The following is a 15,158-nucleotide window of genomic DNA, read 5'->3' on the forward strand; positions in this document are numbered from 1 at the left end:
TCATGTTCCATGGAACTCTGGAGTTGTGCGTGCGCGGGATTCAGATTTAGTGATGGATGATTTCGATGGGGAAAGTTTTTGTCGGTGGACGGATAGAAATTTAAATTTTGTAGGAAGGGATGTTAGGTACTAGTTAGATGGAAAATCGATTGTAATAACGAGGGTTCTCTCACAAGGGAAGATCGCGAACCCGAAAATACAAACAAAATCTGAAACTTTGCGAATATGTAGGGGATTCCCGCCTGGTTACAACGGAATTTTTGTTTGCTGCCCAAGTTCAATCGAAGGGGGTGAAATTAACCCCTGAAAATTCGGCTATTTCCCGATTTTGTGTTATAACTCGGGAAATGTAAGAGATAGAAAAAAAAGTTTCACGACAAATGTTACTTGTTTTAATTAGATCTATCGTTTGATAAAAAAAATATTTTACAGTTCACGAGTTATAACACAAAATCGGAAAATTACCGGATTTTCAGGGGTCGATTACACCCCCTCAGAGTGAATTTGGGCAGCAAAGAAAGATTCCGTTGTAATCAGGAGGAAAATCTCTACATATTCACAAAGTTTCAGAATTTTTTGAATTTCCAGGTTCGGGATGTTCACTTGTCAGTTGAGTTTTGGTGCTCAGTGTTCCCTATATGAGGAGGAAAGTGTAAAGCCCTGGTTTTCGATAGGTTACTCAACTGTAGAAAATTGTCTGTGACTCATCTATACGTATACAGAGCAGTAATGAGGTCTCAAATGCGCATGCTCAGAGAGAAGATGGAAAAGTGGGTGGAACTTCTACCTCGTCCCATTCACATAATAGATTCTTTAGGTGACTTAATTAGATGTTATGAAACGATCTAGTATCGAAGCATTGCGATTGACTTTCAACCAAAGGTCTCTCACACATCCCTTGAAGATAGTGACTAGATTCGAGGTTTAGTGAACGATCTAGTATCGAAGCATTGCTGTTGTCAATGAAAAACCGTTCATGCTCTTCTTTTCCCACACACCCCTTGGAGATACTGACTAAGTTGGAAGTATACCAAACGATCTGGTTTCGAAGCATTGCTATTGTCAATCAAAATCTTTCGCACACCCTTATTTCTCCCACACACCCCTTGGAGCTAGTGACTGCATAGGTTGAAGGTTTAGTGAACGATCTAGTATCGAAGCATTGCTATAATCAATCAAAAACCTTTCACACACCCTTCTCTTTCCCACACACCCCTTGGAGATCCTAATTACATTGGAAGTTTACTGAACGATCTAGTATCGAAGCATTGCTATAGTCAATCAAAAACTTTTATACACCCTTCATTTTCCCACACACTCCTTGGGCATAGTGAGTGCATAAATCGAAGATTTACTGAACGATCTAGTATCGAAGCATTGCTGTTGTCAATCAAAAACCTTTCACACACCCTTTTCTTCTCCACCCTCTCCCCTTAGCCCCTTCCACAAAGCTCATCTTCACTCGGTGCACCAATACGCAATTTACTTAAGAGGTCCCGAAACCAGGGGAGCAGGTTTCCAGCAAAAGTCGCGTCCACCCAAAAGAGCACCGCATCGCCTTCCCCCCCGTTGAACAGGTTTGGACGGTCGCCAGTATCCATTACCGTCCTCGTTGCGCTTAACGCGATTCCCCGGAATTCTGTTCCCCCATTTTTTTCCTACCTCCGGACTGCAGCAGAAGAGGGGTGTGGCGGTCTTAATGTATTCTCGCAAGTTCACGGTGGCGCGTTCGTTTCGCCATTTTCAGCGCCCTAGTAAATCATTCTTAATATTTCGTCCTGTTTGCCACGAGAGGGGCGGCGACAAATCTTCCCGGCGACAGCTCAGCTCCTCGAGTCGAGCTGCAGCGTGAAATTTATCGTCTCCCGTTTAAATTAACCCTTTCCGCCGCAACATCCAAACGCTTAGCGTACACGGTGTGCGGGAATCATCCACCCCTATCCATTCAGCACACACCTTGAACGCCGAGCGGCGTTCTCCGCACAGGCTCGTGTATCCCCGTGATACTTAAACAATCACGAGTAAGCTAGCAGTATCTCGACACGATCCCCAACATTTTTCATGTTATCACTAACGGAAACGTCGCGACAAACAGATGAACAAGCAGGTTGGTCCGACCGACGAGAGAGAAGCTCGACGCGAAAAACAGTAATTTAGTAGGTCAGAATTTTTGTTCCTTTCTTTTTTTGGGGGGGCAGAACGTCAGGGCTTGGTGATTTGTTACGGAGATGAAGGCTTTACCGTGGGAAACGCTGATGCCCGCGGATTTTCCGCTTTGCGTGAGCGTTGATGGCGTCGCGGCGGCGTTAAATCGGGCCCGCGTAAAGTCGAAGGGAAACAAACGGCTGACAACGGGGATAAACGCGAGGATATTGCTCGTTGTGCAACGTAATATCTATATCCCCCGTTAGCCTAGCCGACTATCAGCTCGCGCAAATCCATCCTCGAACTTTAATGACGTCCCGTTGTATATCATTGGCGACATTAACTGGGCCATTCGTTGAGCGATGACGGCATCGGGGCTATTGTATTGAGCCGCACGCATCCTCCGTTGTTTTGCAATATCGGGGGATTCGCCTACATAGAAACTGCCGGCTGAAGGCTAGACTGTTAACGATGTCTTATTATATTAATGATGCCTCGCGACGCGGCATGTTAATGACGTTGCAGGAGAATCGGTTCACTCGCCCGCCTCGATGAATGATCGCTCTTCTGTCACGTGGGTGAACTTAACTCCTCCCGGACTTACAGCCTTAAACCATTTGGCATCGGAACAAATTTATTACATACGATCGACAGAGATCCGTAATAACAGTTATTTTAAAAAAAAAATTGAAAAATGTTGATAAGTAAAAATTAATTTTTATTTAAATGGAAGCCAGTTGTCATTAAGTCTCTAAGAAATTTCTCGCAAAATGAAATGATTAATAAATACGAAATTTTTAACTGTTCTGATTACAACTAATCAGTATGAATGTTTAAATTTTTTTTGGTTACCAGAAACCAATATCAATGACCCAAATTATATTTTGGTTACTGATAATCATTATCGACGGCAAAATTTGTTTCTGGTTACACTCAATCATTGTCAATTTAATGTTATTAACATTACTGACAATTAGTATTCATTGACAACGGGAAAAAATTATGTGTAAAACTTATACATTTTATTAAGCAAAAGAACTATCTATGAAACAAAGAATAGAATAAAAGATATTGTACTACAATGTACCATTTTTTTTTTGCTTAATAAAATGTATAAGTTTTGTAATTAATTTCTTTTCGTGTTGTCAATGAATATTAATTATCAGTTATATTAGTAAGAATAATATTGGCAATGATCGAATGTAACCAAAAAGTTTTTCGCCGTAAATAATAGTTATCGATAACCAAAATAAAATTCCGGTCACTGATAATGGTCACTGGTAGCCAAAAAAAAAATGTTAATCATTCATAACAGTAATTCGTAAGCAAAATCATTTAACTAAAGATTTGAACTCATATACCATAATTTTTAAAATTTGTCTTATAACAGTTTTAATATCTGACGATGGAATATATTATAAAATCCATAGTTAGGCTAGTGTAGGACCTAAATGAAGGTAGATATGGGTTATGGGATCTCTAGAATTTAAAAATGAGTTTGGGATGATACTACGAGGGTAGCACTCCATCAAAGTTCACCTGAACCTTCTTTTTCTTCGTTAGTGTCTTTTATCATCGTTGAATTTTAAGCCAGACAAATTCTGCTTACAAAAAGTGTCGGGTTTCTCAAGATATTTGAAATAGGTTCCACAGGTTAATACTAAGGAAGAAATCCTACCAAGCATTGACACGTAACTATTTAAATTAAGCTATCAAAATAAATGGCACCAATTCTCGCTAATTATTATATTATTTATCAAAGGCAGTTCTAGCTAATCTTATGTTACCTCCAGCGATGTAGTAACCCTGGAGATTATTCTCGAACGATCTTTCCACAAATATCCCCCCCTCACTCGCGGAAAGACCGTCGTTTTTCTGTTCCTCGGGCGTCAAGTGAAAGTGTCCCGATCTGTGCCAGACGCGTTTCCAAGGATCCACGGTTACAAGTATATACAGCGAAAGCTAACCCAAATAGATAATGAAGAGACCGAGCGGGCTCTATCTTCTCTGTTGCACGGCCACGTCGCCAGCAACCCCTTGGTTAGGAGATAACGGCCTGAATTTAATGAAAGCGAGACGCAATCGAAGTCGCGTGGAACTCGTTTCCGCTAAGGCCACTTGTGCGCGCTTATCGGCGCGAGTCCCGCGTTTGGCGCGTTCGAAATAGACCGATTGATAAAAGGATGACTTCGCCTGAGGCTCTTAGGTGGAACGGACGGTACCGGCCCTCTTTCTAGGGAATCGTAACAGTCCGATATCAATGGAAAAGTGTGTTTGTAAGGGGGATAGAGAATAGTGAGATAAAGGTATTAATGCCAAGTGGAATACATTTTTGCTTAGCGATTTTGATGCGATTTGCGCAGATTATAGTTCTCGAAAAGATATTTGGAAATCAGACCACAAAGTTGGGGGTGAGAAACACGTTTGCCCCAATATCGCGAAAACTATGCACTATAGAGAAAAATCCTTCAGACGAAAATGAATTGTTTTCTTATAACAAATTCAGCCACGTAATCGGATCCGTAATATGTAAATTTCTTTAAACAATATACTAAAAGGTAGTAATATTCTAAAATAAAACTAAATAATACTAAAATAGTACTAGCATTTGTTATAAAAAAATACATCATTTTCGTCTAAAAGATTTCTCTCCATAGAGCACAGTTTCCGAGATATTGGGGCAAACGTGTTTTTCACCCCCTAGATATTTTCGTTCGCCGATAAAAAAATACGTCAAATATTTTTTCGACAACTATAATCTACTTAAACCTCATCAAAATTCGCGTGTAACAGGTCGAGTGATGTCTCTTGGTAGTAATAATTATTCCGAGTTGCTCTGCTCCTAAACGTAATACTTCATGTTCTAAATTAATTTATTACCAACCATAGCCCTAGGTAATTTGGGTCAATCTTACCACCGAGAAACAAAACAGCGGTATTTCTGCCACAAATAAGCATTATCCTAGAAGCCTGTGCTACTAGTTGTTCCCAAGTTCATCAAAGGAACACTTAATCCTACGTGTCCTACCATTCACTACCACCCCACCTACAATCGCCATAACAAAGCTTAGTACCACGTGTCCCATAACTTCGGCAAACTTCCCGCCAGCGATACCACACCTAACCCACTCTCGCACAAATACAACGTCTAAAAGTTGTAAATCCGGCCGTACTCTAATCGTAGATCACATCGAAATTCTCCCCCATTTTTCAACGCTCTAGTTCCCATAAGAAACCCTAACCCCTTACACAGCAACCCCCGCTGCACCGTCGAACAGCTCGCCGCGCTTAAAGTGGCCCGAGCATTAAATCCTCCTCGTAGGTCAGCTTTTACTTTTGCAACTCGGCAGAACTCCACCTCTGCTCGAATCGCCGTTTTAAGAACGTAAATGGGCTACCTATGGCAATGTAATCTATACTACCTCCCAGGACCACTAACACGAGCATTAAAAAAATTCCTCAAATTCAACGAAACCCTTCGAAGCTTCATATGGTTAATTTTATCCCCATAAAAAAACTTAAAAAAAGTAAAAAAAAATACGCCAAGTACATGAAATCAAATAAATCACAAAAAATAGAAGATAATAATAATTACAATATAAAAAAAAGATGTGAAATCAAAATGAGCTGCAAGTACATAAAAGTGCCTTTATTAATATTAATATTCATAAATTTATATTGATATTAATATTTTTATTCTTATTTGCATGAAAAGTCCACCAAACGATTTAGAATTTGTTTTACATATATAGCACGTCGTAACTCAATAACAGTAAAAAATGGAGCTGCACCCCTTTGCTACATGGTCCTTAATAATTTATAAACAGTGGTTTCACTGCAGCCTCGCTTTTACTTCTGGTTTCCTACGTCTCACTGTGAGAACATGTATCATTCTAGCAGACGTAGTAATAATAATACTCCTCCAGTAGTAGCCCACACCGGACGAAATCCGTACAGAGCGACTAATTTATTCGCGCAAGTTCCTGCACCGCTGGAAACTTGCCGCCAAGATATCGAAACTTGCTGTCCCATACCTGGCGGGCTTGTTACGCGTGTTTACCATATTTATCGGTGCGGTGGTCGTTGAATATATTAAGATAATCAGACCGTGGATACACAAAGGTTCCATCGGGATTCCCTCGGTGTGGCAATCGCTGTCGATGGCACACAGCCAGAATGAACTTTCGTAATTGAACTTACAAGGGGCGGGCACAGTGAAATAGACAGAAATTTTGACGAGCCTTCACATGCTGAATCTATGTCGAAAATAAGTCGACACGTGTCAGAGCGTTTATTCGAATGGGACTTATTGTTAGTAATGGAAAATATTTGCATATAAACTATTAAACATATCATAATAACATTTATAAGACTAAAAATCTAACTCTTCCGGAAAAGTGCATTGTGGAGCATGTGGTAAGACGTTAGACTGCCGTTCCCACGGTCGTGAGTTCGATCCCCGTTATAATTAAGAGATGTTTTTTTCACATTTTCTTTCCACTTTCCTTTGTATCGATGGTTATTGTTAGATCGTGCTTTATTGTTAAGCTGCGCACAAAGCGCAACGAGAGACGTTCCATTAAATTCTCGCTATTGCTGTATCGTAAAAGTATCCAGAGCAGCTATAGGAGGAAGATTATTCTCCAAAGAGCTTCGTAAGAGGGGAAAATAAAGCGTTGCTGGGCAGCGCGCAAGTTGGTTTTCAACGAGATGAAATTGCGTTTCGTGGAAAAGCGGAGTCCGCAAATGCACAATTTAATTGAGGCAACGTGCGTGCATATGGTCATATGTGGGCCGGCCGCGCCATCCCGTTTGTTTGACTTTGCAAGCTGCTTCTAACATTTCGTTATTATTCGGCGATCAAACGCTTTTAGGCCAGTTTTGAATAGAGTCGTAGGCTCCGACCCCTCTGCGCCAAATTGGTTTTGTTATTTATGTGGGGTACGAAAGGTGTCTGGTAGTTTTATCTGAGACGGTACGGAAGTAACCTACTTTGTTCTTATCGAACAGTGGGGACAGACTCAGTTTAGGAGGACTGGTGAAGGCGTTTGTGTTGAGGATGGGTGGATAGGAATTTGACTTTTCGCAGGTTTCTTTTCTTAATTTTTGCTCGGGAACGCTTATGGTTGGAATTATATAGTTACCTACACTGAGCTCTCTGGCGGGACAAGTTGGATTTGTGTGGTTTAAAAGGATTCGTTTCAACTTTAGACTTCAATTTTGAACCGACTTCAAAAAGGAGGAGGTTTTACTCAATTCGTCACGTACATTCCATTACGTATGTATGTATGTACACGCATAACTTCTGTATAGGTTCACCGATTTCGATGATTCTTTTTTCATTTGAAAGAGTATGAAGCCGGTGGTACCCTGTTAATTTTTTATTATTATCTAGATACTCTAGAATTATCTAGAATTCCAGTTTTAATGTATGTTCGCGCATAACTTTGTAACGCGTGGACCGATTTAGATGATTCTTTCGTTGTTGCATAGAGTATGTTCCCCAATTGGTAGCATGATAAATGTTTTTTAATCGACTTCAAACAAAGGTCACTAAAAATTAAAAAATAGTAAACTTTTTTTAATAAAATCCGACTTCAAAGGTGCGCTAAAAAGGATAAAATATATTTTTTTAAATCGGTGCCAAAATAGGAACAAAATTAAATAAATTTCTAAATCTTTATCAATTATAGTACATTAGCACGCTAACTCCCGGGAATTAGAGTGCGCAAAAATTTAGTGAGACGTCACGCGTCGAGCCGGTTTAGTTTTGTTGTTATTTCGGCACCGATTTAAAAAAATATTTTATCCTTTTTAGCGCACCTTTGATGTCGCTTTTTTTTTACTTTTTCTTATAAAGTTTATTATATTATATGGGGCGTTTCATAGCAGTTGTTACAGAATACTATGTGTAGGGGTCATAACACATTTCAGTGGTATGGTTAGTGTATGTGTTGGAGATGACATAACGTTACGATAGGTGTAATCAATTGTAATATTAGAGACAGTGGACTGTAATAGTGTGAGTTGTCAAAAGTCATATTAGGAGTAATCTAAGATCTAATAAGATGTAATAATAGAGATCACCAGCCGTAACAGTGGCAATAGTATAACGTCTAATAGAAATGTTCCTTAATCAACCATTATAAGCCAGTTGATTTAGTTTTGACCGCACAACCGCACTAACAGTGCCAGCCTAGAAAAGCTACATTACATATTTCATCCTTGACACGGTCCGAGTTATCGTTCATTTCGTGCATGGGATTTATGATCCCCAGAACTACTCGTATATTTCGGCCCCAGTGTTCATTCGACTCACCGGTATTGACGGCCTGTGGTCGGTAGCCGCAAAATATCGTGTATGCTCGCCGTGCATGTCGGCCAAGCTGACGATGCCACGATTTACGATGCCAGGCGACTTACCTTACACGACGAACTCAACGGCGATACGTTAGCACGGTGATGCAACCGCGAATCTTTTCCCGATTAAAGCCCCGATAAATACTAATCCCGGAGCGAGCTGTCCCAGGCCCCGCTTCAGCGGGTTAAATGAAATTGATGGGCGAACATTTCACGGCGATTGCGATTGTATTCATCGGGGATCAAACGAGTTTAGGGGTCCGATTGGATTCTAAACCGTCAGGGTGGTCCGTAGGGCATAGAATTGAATGTGGAAATCGACTGAAAGTGATAGGAACTCGGAGTTCCAGAATCTGCAGTTTTGCAGCGCAGTTCTGGTTTATGTGAAACAGAATTTTGTACCATAAAGGACTGTTGGAACTTTGGAATTCTGGAACTCCGGAATTTGGAGGCTTCGGAATGCTGGAACTGTAGAAATCGGATCCCGGAATTCTGGAACTTTAGAACTCGGAGACAGGAACTCTGGAATTCTGAAATTCGTAGTTGGTTCTTTAGAACTTGGGAACTCCTAAACTCTGGAAGTCTAGATTTCAGAGACTTTGGAATTCTGGAGCTCTAGAATTTTAAGACTTTGGAAGCCTAGAACTCCTAAACTTTGGAACTCTAGAACTTTAGAACTCTAAAACTCTGGCATCCTAAAATTCCGGGACTCTACAACTTTAGAACTCTGGCAGCTCAGAAATAAATAGTAAATACCTCTAAGATTCTCAGTTCCCCTGTAACATAGACCTTTACAATCCCAGAGTAGGGGAGACCGGGGCTAGTTGGCTAACGAGGTTAGTTGACTAATTCCCTTTAATTGTTGCATTATGTCATAAATTATGCCGCGATTCGCGATATTGAAGCAAATGAATGACCAGCTTGCCATTTAATGCGTCACCGTGACAAAAACTTGCGTGTTCTATCAGTGAGAATGAAAAATCAAAAAAGGTCGGCGGGAAGAAAATACTTCTGTTTCGACTATTTATGAATAGTCGTGTGTTGTCCGCTAACGAGGAGAGGTTCCCAGGTGTCCGCCTCCGATTGCTTTGAATTTTGAATATATTTTATAGGAGCGAAAAATAAGATATACGTGTTTTTTTTTATAGCGGCCCGTTTTCATTTTTAGGGGATGAAACCAATCTCCAAAGTTATAAAGTTTTCGGGTGTTAATTTCCGATTGCTTTAGTTTTTGGATATGTTTTAGAGGACCGAAAAATAAAAAATTCGTATCTAATACTCGAAATTCGTAACAACACTCGAAATTCGTCCATGGGCTCGCCGTAGGAGAAACAACATAGAAAAACCGTGCACACGTTCCCAGTGGACAGCCTATACCGAGGAATTTTCCATTTCAATGCAAAGTACAAAGTCGTGGCCCATTTTTCCGTAAAGGATCGTTCTGTGCGAAATTGTTTCCCATGTCAGACAGCAGGTACAATTTGTTTGCCTTGTTTCACGCCCGCTTCTCTTTGTTCCGCTTCGCTCCAGTTATTTACGAGCGGGAGCAGTTTGAAATACAGTTCCCGCGAAAACCCTTCTGTCTTCATCGATCATCCCCGAATGATCGAAGAGTCAAACCGATCTCCTTTCCGTTCTGTAACCCCGCGGCTACTCCCGTGTCGCAGAAGTAACCCCGTTGTAAAATTCGCTTCGAGAAAGTCCCTTCTTCCCTCTGCTTGTTCCGTAACTTTACGCGGTAACGAATTCCAAGCTGAGAGAAAAATGATGTATCCATGGAATCCTGTTTCCTCATTTCTCGAGAAAGCTTCGGAAGTTTTAGCTCCGAGCACTTCAGCTTGAAAGAATTTTTCTGCGCAAGGAGAAATGGGGAAAGAATTGCCCAGGGGTCTTTCAATATTTGCAATTTTGTATCAGGATCTTTTAATTCTAATTTTAGAGAAGTTTACAGACCTTAACTTGTTAACCGAAGATGACGAGTTAACTCGTCGTTCGAGCGTTCCTCCATATTGAATACCTAAGATGAATTAATCCCTCAAGACAATTTCAAGATGTCACTCTGAAGTGGTTAAGGTAAATGTCCCAATACCTGGACGTTTAAGGTACGGGGGAAACGCGATTGAGAATTTTCCAGTTATACAAGTCGATTTATATAAAAACGATTTTGCAGTTACGTGGGGCACTGCGTGTACTTTATCATTTAAAAAAAAAACAACGTGTTATTGAATTGAATAATTTTGTAAAATATTGAAAATTCATAATCCTTACAATGGCCCAATTCCTGGACAACTTAACTAGTATGTCCCGTTGTCCCGATTTTACTGTCCCATTACCTGGACACATGATGAAACATCAGCAATTTGGATGTTTCCTAGGGAAATTAAATAAAAAAAACAACACAATAGTTTTTCCTATTGACATATTTTTTCTGTGTAAGTAATTTATTCAAATCAGTAAACAAACTTGAGTAAAAACAATCTATTATTGAATGGTTAATTTTAAGATTATGTGTATTCGCGTGTGACACGCGAATTTTACACATGAATATTCAATTGAATATTATCGTTAAAACAAGATAATAAGAATACAAGGTAATAATTGCTAAGGTGTTAAATAACGATTTTAATATTGTGTCAACAATAACTTGTACTTATTTCACAGTTTGCACACATGGCCAGGTTTAGGGCCGTTCCGGGACTTCACTGTACCAGTAGATAGACACGCGAATAAAAAACTAATAAGACCTTTAATTTTAATCTTCCAATCAAAAAATAATACTACAAGGTACCAGTTTTCTAAAAATGTATTAAGAAAGAGTAGAGACTGTTTAGCAAATCAGATAAGAACAATACTAAAATGGTGCAAACTGGAGAATTCAAGAAAATTTATTTTTATTATGAGTGTTACAAGTTTACTAAAAAAAATATGTACATGAATATATTTTATTAAATATTTGAATAATTGAATAAAATAGTTATTTTATGGATGAAGCGAATATTAAATGTAATAATCAGTATTATTTGCACTAGTGTCCAGGTATTGGGACATTTACCTTACTACAAAAAAAATAAATTAATTCGGCTGTGATAATTATTAAACACGCCATTTCTATTATGATGCACACATTCTTCATCGAAAAGCGATTTAATTATCGCGTCAAAGACTTACAACTAGTTCGAGTGAGCAAAACTAAAGAAACTACTTAGGGAATTTTCCTATGTCTCCACCTCCTCCTATTTTGTCCCGAATAAGTGGAACAAAGAAGATGAAAGAGGAGATTAATGCGACCACGACTGAAGTAATTCAATTATATAAATCAATTTCCATAATCGCCTAATGAATTTTATTGAATTTTGCATCGCAAGTATTTTTATCCGTTCAACTCGGCTCCCCTCGAGATTAAATCCTCAGTGCGCCACTGCTGTTAATTTATATTTTCATTTTCCCCACGGTTCCCTTAGCTTCTCCCTCATTTTTGCCCAACACGAAACAGCCGCAAAACTTTTAACGACTACCTACAATTCGTCGTTGTGGTTACATGATAACAAGCATCGTGAGCGACAGCAGGGGTGGCCTGGCGGAATAAAAGGGACGAACGACGCTCCGCTCCCTTCGTATTCACGGAAATTGTAAACATAATCGTAATTGCACCATGGAGTGCAATAATTATCAACGAGGGAAAATGCAACTTGACGTGGTTGAATTCTCGAATTTAACGAACGTGCAGAATTCCGAGCTAGCCGGTCTCGATTGCATCCGCAGCGAAGGGTTTCCTGAAAGACGAGCGAATATTTCCGGGCGAACTTCCCTCGCGGGAGGGACGAAGTAAATAGGAAAACGATTATACGTCAGACTACATTAAATTCCAGTAGAACAAGCTGAGGATATTGAATTTTCATTGCTCTACTATTTCGTTGCAACGAAATTAATTAAAATCGAGGGCTGTGAGGGAACCATCCCTTAAATGGGCTACTCGATAGTTTCATACATATTACTGTTTATGAATATCGAATTTTCATTCGGTATCAACAAACACGGAATTATTGCATCGGTATGCACAGATTGTCCACTGTGCCAGCATCGTCATTAATTCGCTTTGATGGGTTGTCACAAATCAAAGTGGTTTGGCTCGTTTTGTGCAGCTAATTGTTTGTATGCAATTATTCCGTGCTAATTAATCACGTATGCCGGCACTCTGTACAGTTCGAGGTTTCGTGGATGGATGGGTCATGTTTATTTGAGAAATTCGCTCCCCTGCTACCACTTCTCCCTCTTCGTGGAGATTTGTAAAAAATCAAGTTGCAAAATTCTTTATAATATTGATAATTAATGTTATTTTCTCCGTCAACATATTCTACTCGCTGAAAGGAGAAGTTTAAAAGTTCCCGTACGTCGAAAACGCACTGTTTCCTAAAAAAAAATTGATAAAATTTTGGCATGGACGATATTTGATGAAACCGTTTTTCACGTTTTTGAGAAAACGGTGCGTTTGGGATATATGCTTCCGTTTAAACTTTCTCTCCTTTCAGCGAGCAATATATGTATGTTGACGTAAAGAAAATTTTAAAAAAGAATTACGAAAGTTTAGAGATTTTAGAGAGAAAAATTTAGAAAAAATTAACATTAACTTTCAATGTTATAAACAATTTTGCAACGTTTGTTTTTTTAAATCTCCAGCGATCCAGAGGTGTAGATACACTCTCCCCCTGGAAGCAGTGATCATCATTTTATTAACACCTACCCTGTACAAGGTGAGAATCTTAAGAAATATAAAAAGTGTGTTTAAGCACATTTGTCGACCTGTTGCTTTGTTACTTGCTTCCAGAATTGGGTATTATTCGAATAAATTTTTAAAGTTATTCGAGAATAATGAATAATTTTTATATTTTTTTTATATATTATAATTTTTATTAATAATTCCAATAGGAATAAATTTTTTTAAAAATTGATAATTTCTCAAGTTGGCCCTATGAATTTGCAAATATGCCTAGCAGACCAACTTAATTAAAATAAGTCGGGTACTAATCATTTTAAAAAATTGTGCGTACTACGTAAATTCGAGCAACGCAATAAATATTCCCAGTTTCGTATTTTGCCACTTTTCTGATAAAAGTAGAGCGGACGTACTCTTGCACCCACCTAATAATTGTTTTGTACCCTCGCGTGAAAAATCGTTGAAACAACGCGTCCATGGTGCCTCGCCAGCTAAGGATTAAAGGATTAAACGTAGAAGGCGTCAGGATACTATGTATAGCGATCCTGATGGAACCTGACTATGAATTAAGGATCTGTTCGCCATTCAGTTAGCGCAGTGGACGACCTGACACGTTTGCATAGTCATTCCGCCGACGAAGGCGGTAACGGGACCGGAAGCGGATGCGTTTGCTCCCAGCAAACACGTAAATCTCGTATCGGTGCTTTGTGGACACACCTGTATCGCGCTAGTTTTGCCTTGCCAATAAAAATACCGTCGGCGGGAAAAATAGAATAGATAACATCGAGAGGAACAGGAAAAAAAATAGGAAAACATATGGAGGTACGGAGAAGTGAATTGATGAAATATTTAACGAACATTGAAAATTCTAATGGATTCACCTTTTGGTATTATGGACGAATATGTGGGTTTAGCCTGTGCGTTGAACGCCCATAGGCGTTCTGCGAGTATGGTGTATAAGTATCGCTATAGCAATTCCGCACGTGGCGAAGGGGTCTGAATTGTCAACATCCAAAGGGTTAACGAAAGTCATTTATATTTCTCTTTCTACGTCACTTCTCAGTGAATTGATGAAATATTTAACGAACATTGAAAATTCTAATGGATTCACCTTTTGGTATTATGGACGGATATGTGGGTTTAATCTGTGCGTTGAACGCCCATAAGCGTTCTGCGAGTATGGTGTATAAGTATCGCTATAGCAATTCCGCACGCGGCGAAGGGGTCGGAATTGTCAACATCCAAAGAGTTAACGAAAGGCATTTATATTTCTCTTTCTTCTCTTCTGTACCTACATCTTATATTCTTTCCACTCAAGAAAGCGAGGAGAAATAGATACCAATGCACAGTAGACATTATTATCGATTTCAGTGCCACAGTGAAGTCCTCCATTCTATTGTCAAGACCCTGCAAACCTTCGAAACATCGAACTCCAAATTGAACCTGTCGCACGGTGGTTGCATTCTTTTTCCGCACCGACAACGATTCGCATATGGAAATTGCGCCGCAGGGGGTTGGAGTATCCTCAGGGACGGCGTGGCTTGTCGAAAAACGTTTCCACCGGCGTGCAGTTTCCAAATGTCTCGTTACGGCGGCTACGAGTACCGAAACGGTCGAAGGAATAACCGCGCCGTCGAAAACGACACGCCGTGGAAATAGGAAGGAAACGCTCGGCAGCGTTCTCATTTTCTACTTTGACGGGGAAACGGTTTCTGTGGTGTAAAATGAAGTCAAGGTGCTCAGGATTGGTTTAACTTAATAGATTAGTACAACTTGGGTGTGTATGCAAAATATAAGACGCGTTGGCAAGAATATCCTTAGATACTCTGTTGCGTAAGGTTCTTCAGGAAATGAATTAGGCCAATTAGTAATTGGGCCTAATTACGCAGAAAGCTACCAACCCTGAATAATCTGAAACCGAGTTGGTTTGAAGATTTTA

At 39.6% G+C, this 15,158-nt stretch overlaps 1 protein-coding gene across 4 annotated transcripts in view; it reads left to right on the top strand.

The window, feature by feature from the left end:
- The window catches only part of Ethr (ecdysis triggering hormone receptor), a 74,083-nt gene that overhangs the window by 27,057 nt on the left and 31,868 nt on the right, over positions 1-15,158 (top strand). The window lies entirely within an intron of this gene.

Source organism: Andrena cerasifolii, chromosome 1, assembly GCF_050908995.1.
Source record: "Andrena cerasifolii isolate SP2316 chromosome 1, iyAndCera1_principal, whole genome shotgun sequence".
Classification (NCBI taxonomy): Eukaryota; Metazoa; Arthropoda; class Insecta; order Hymenoptera; family Andrenidae; genus Andrena; species Andrena cerasifolii.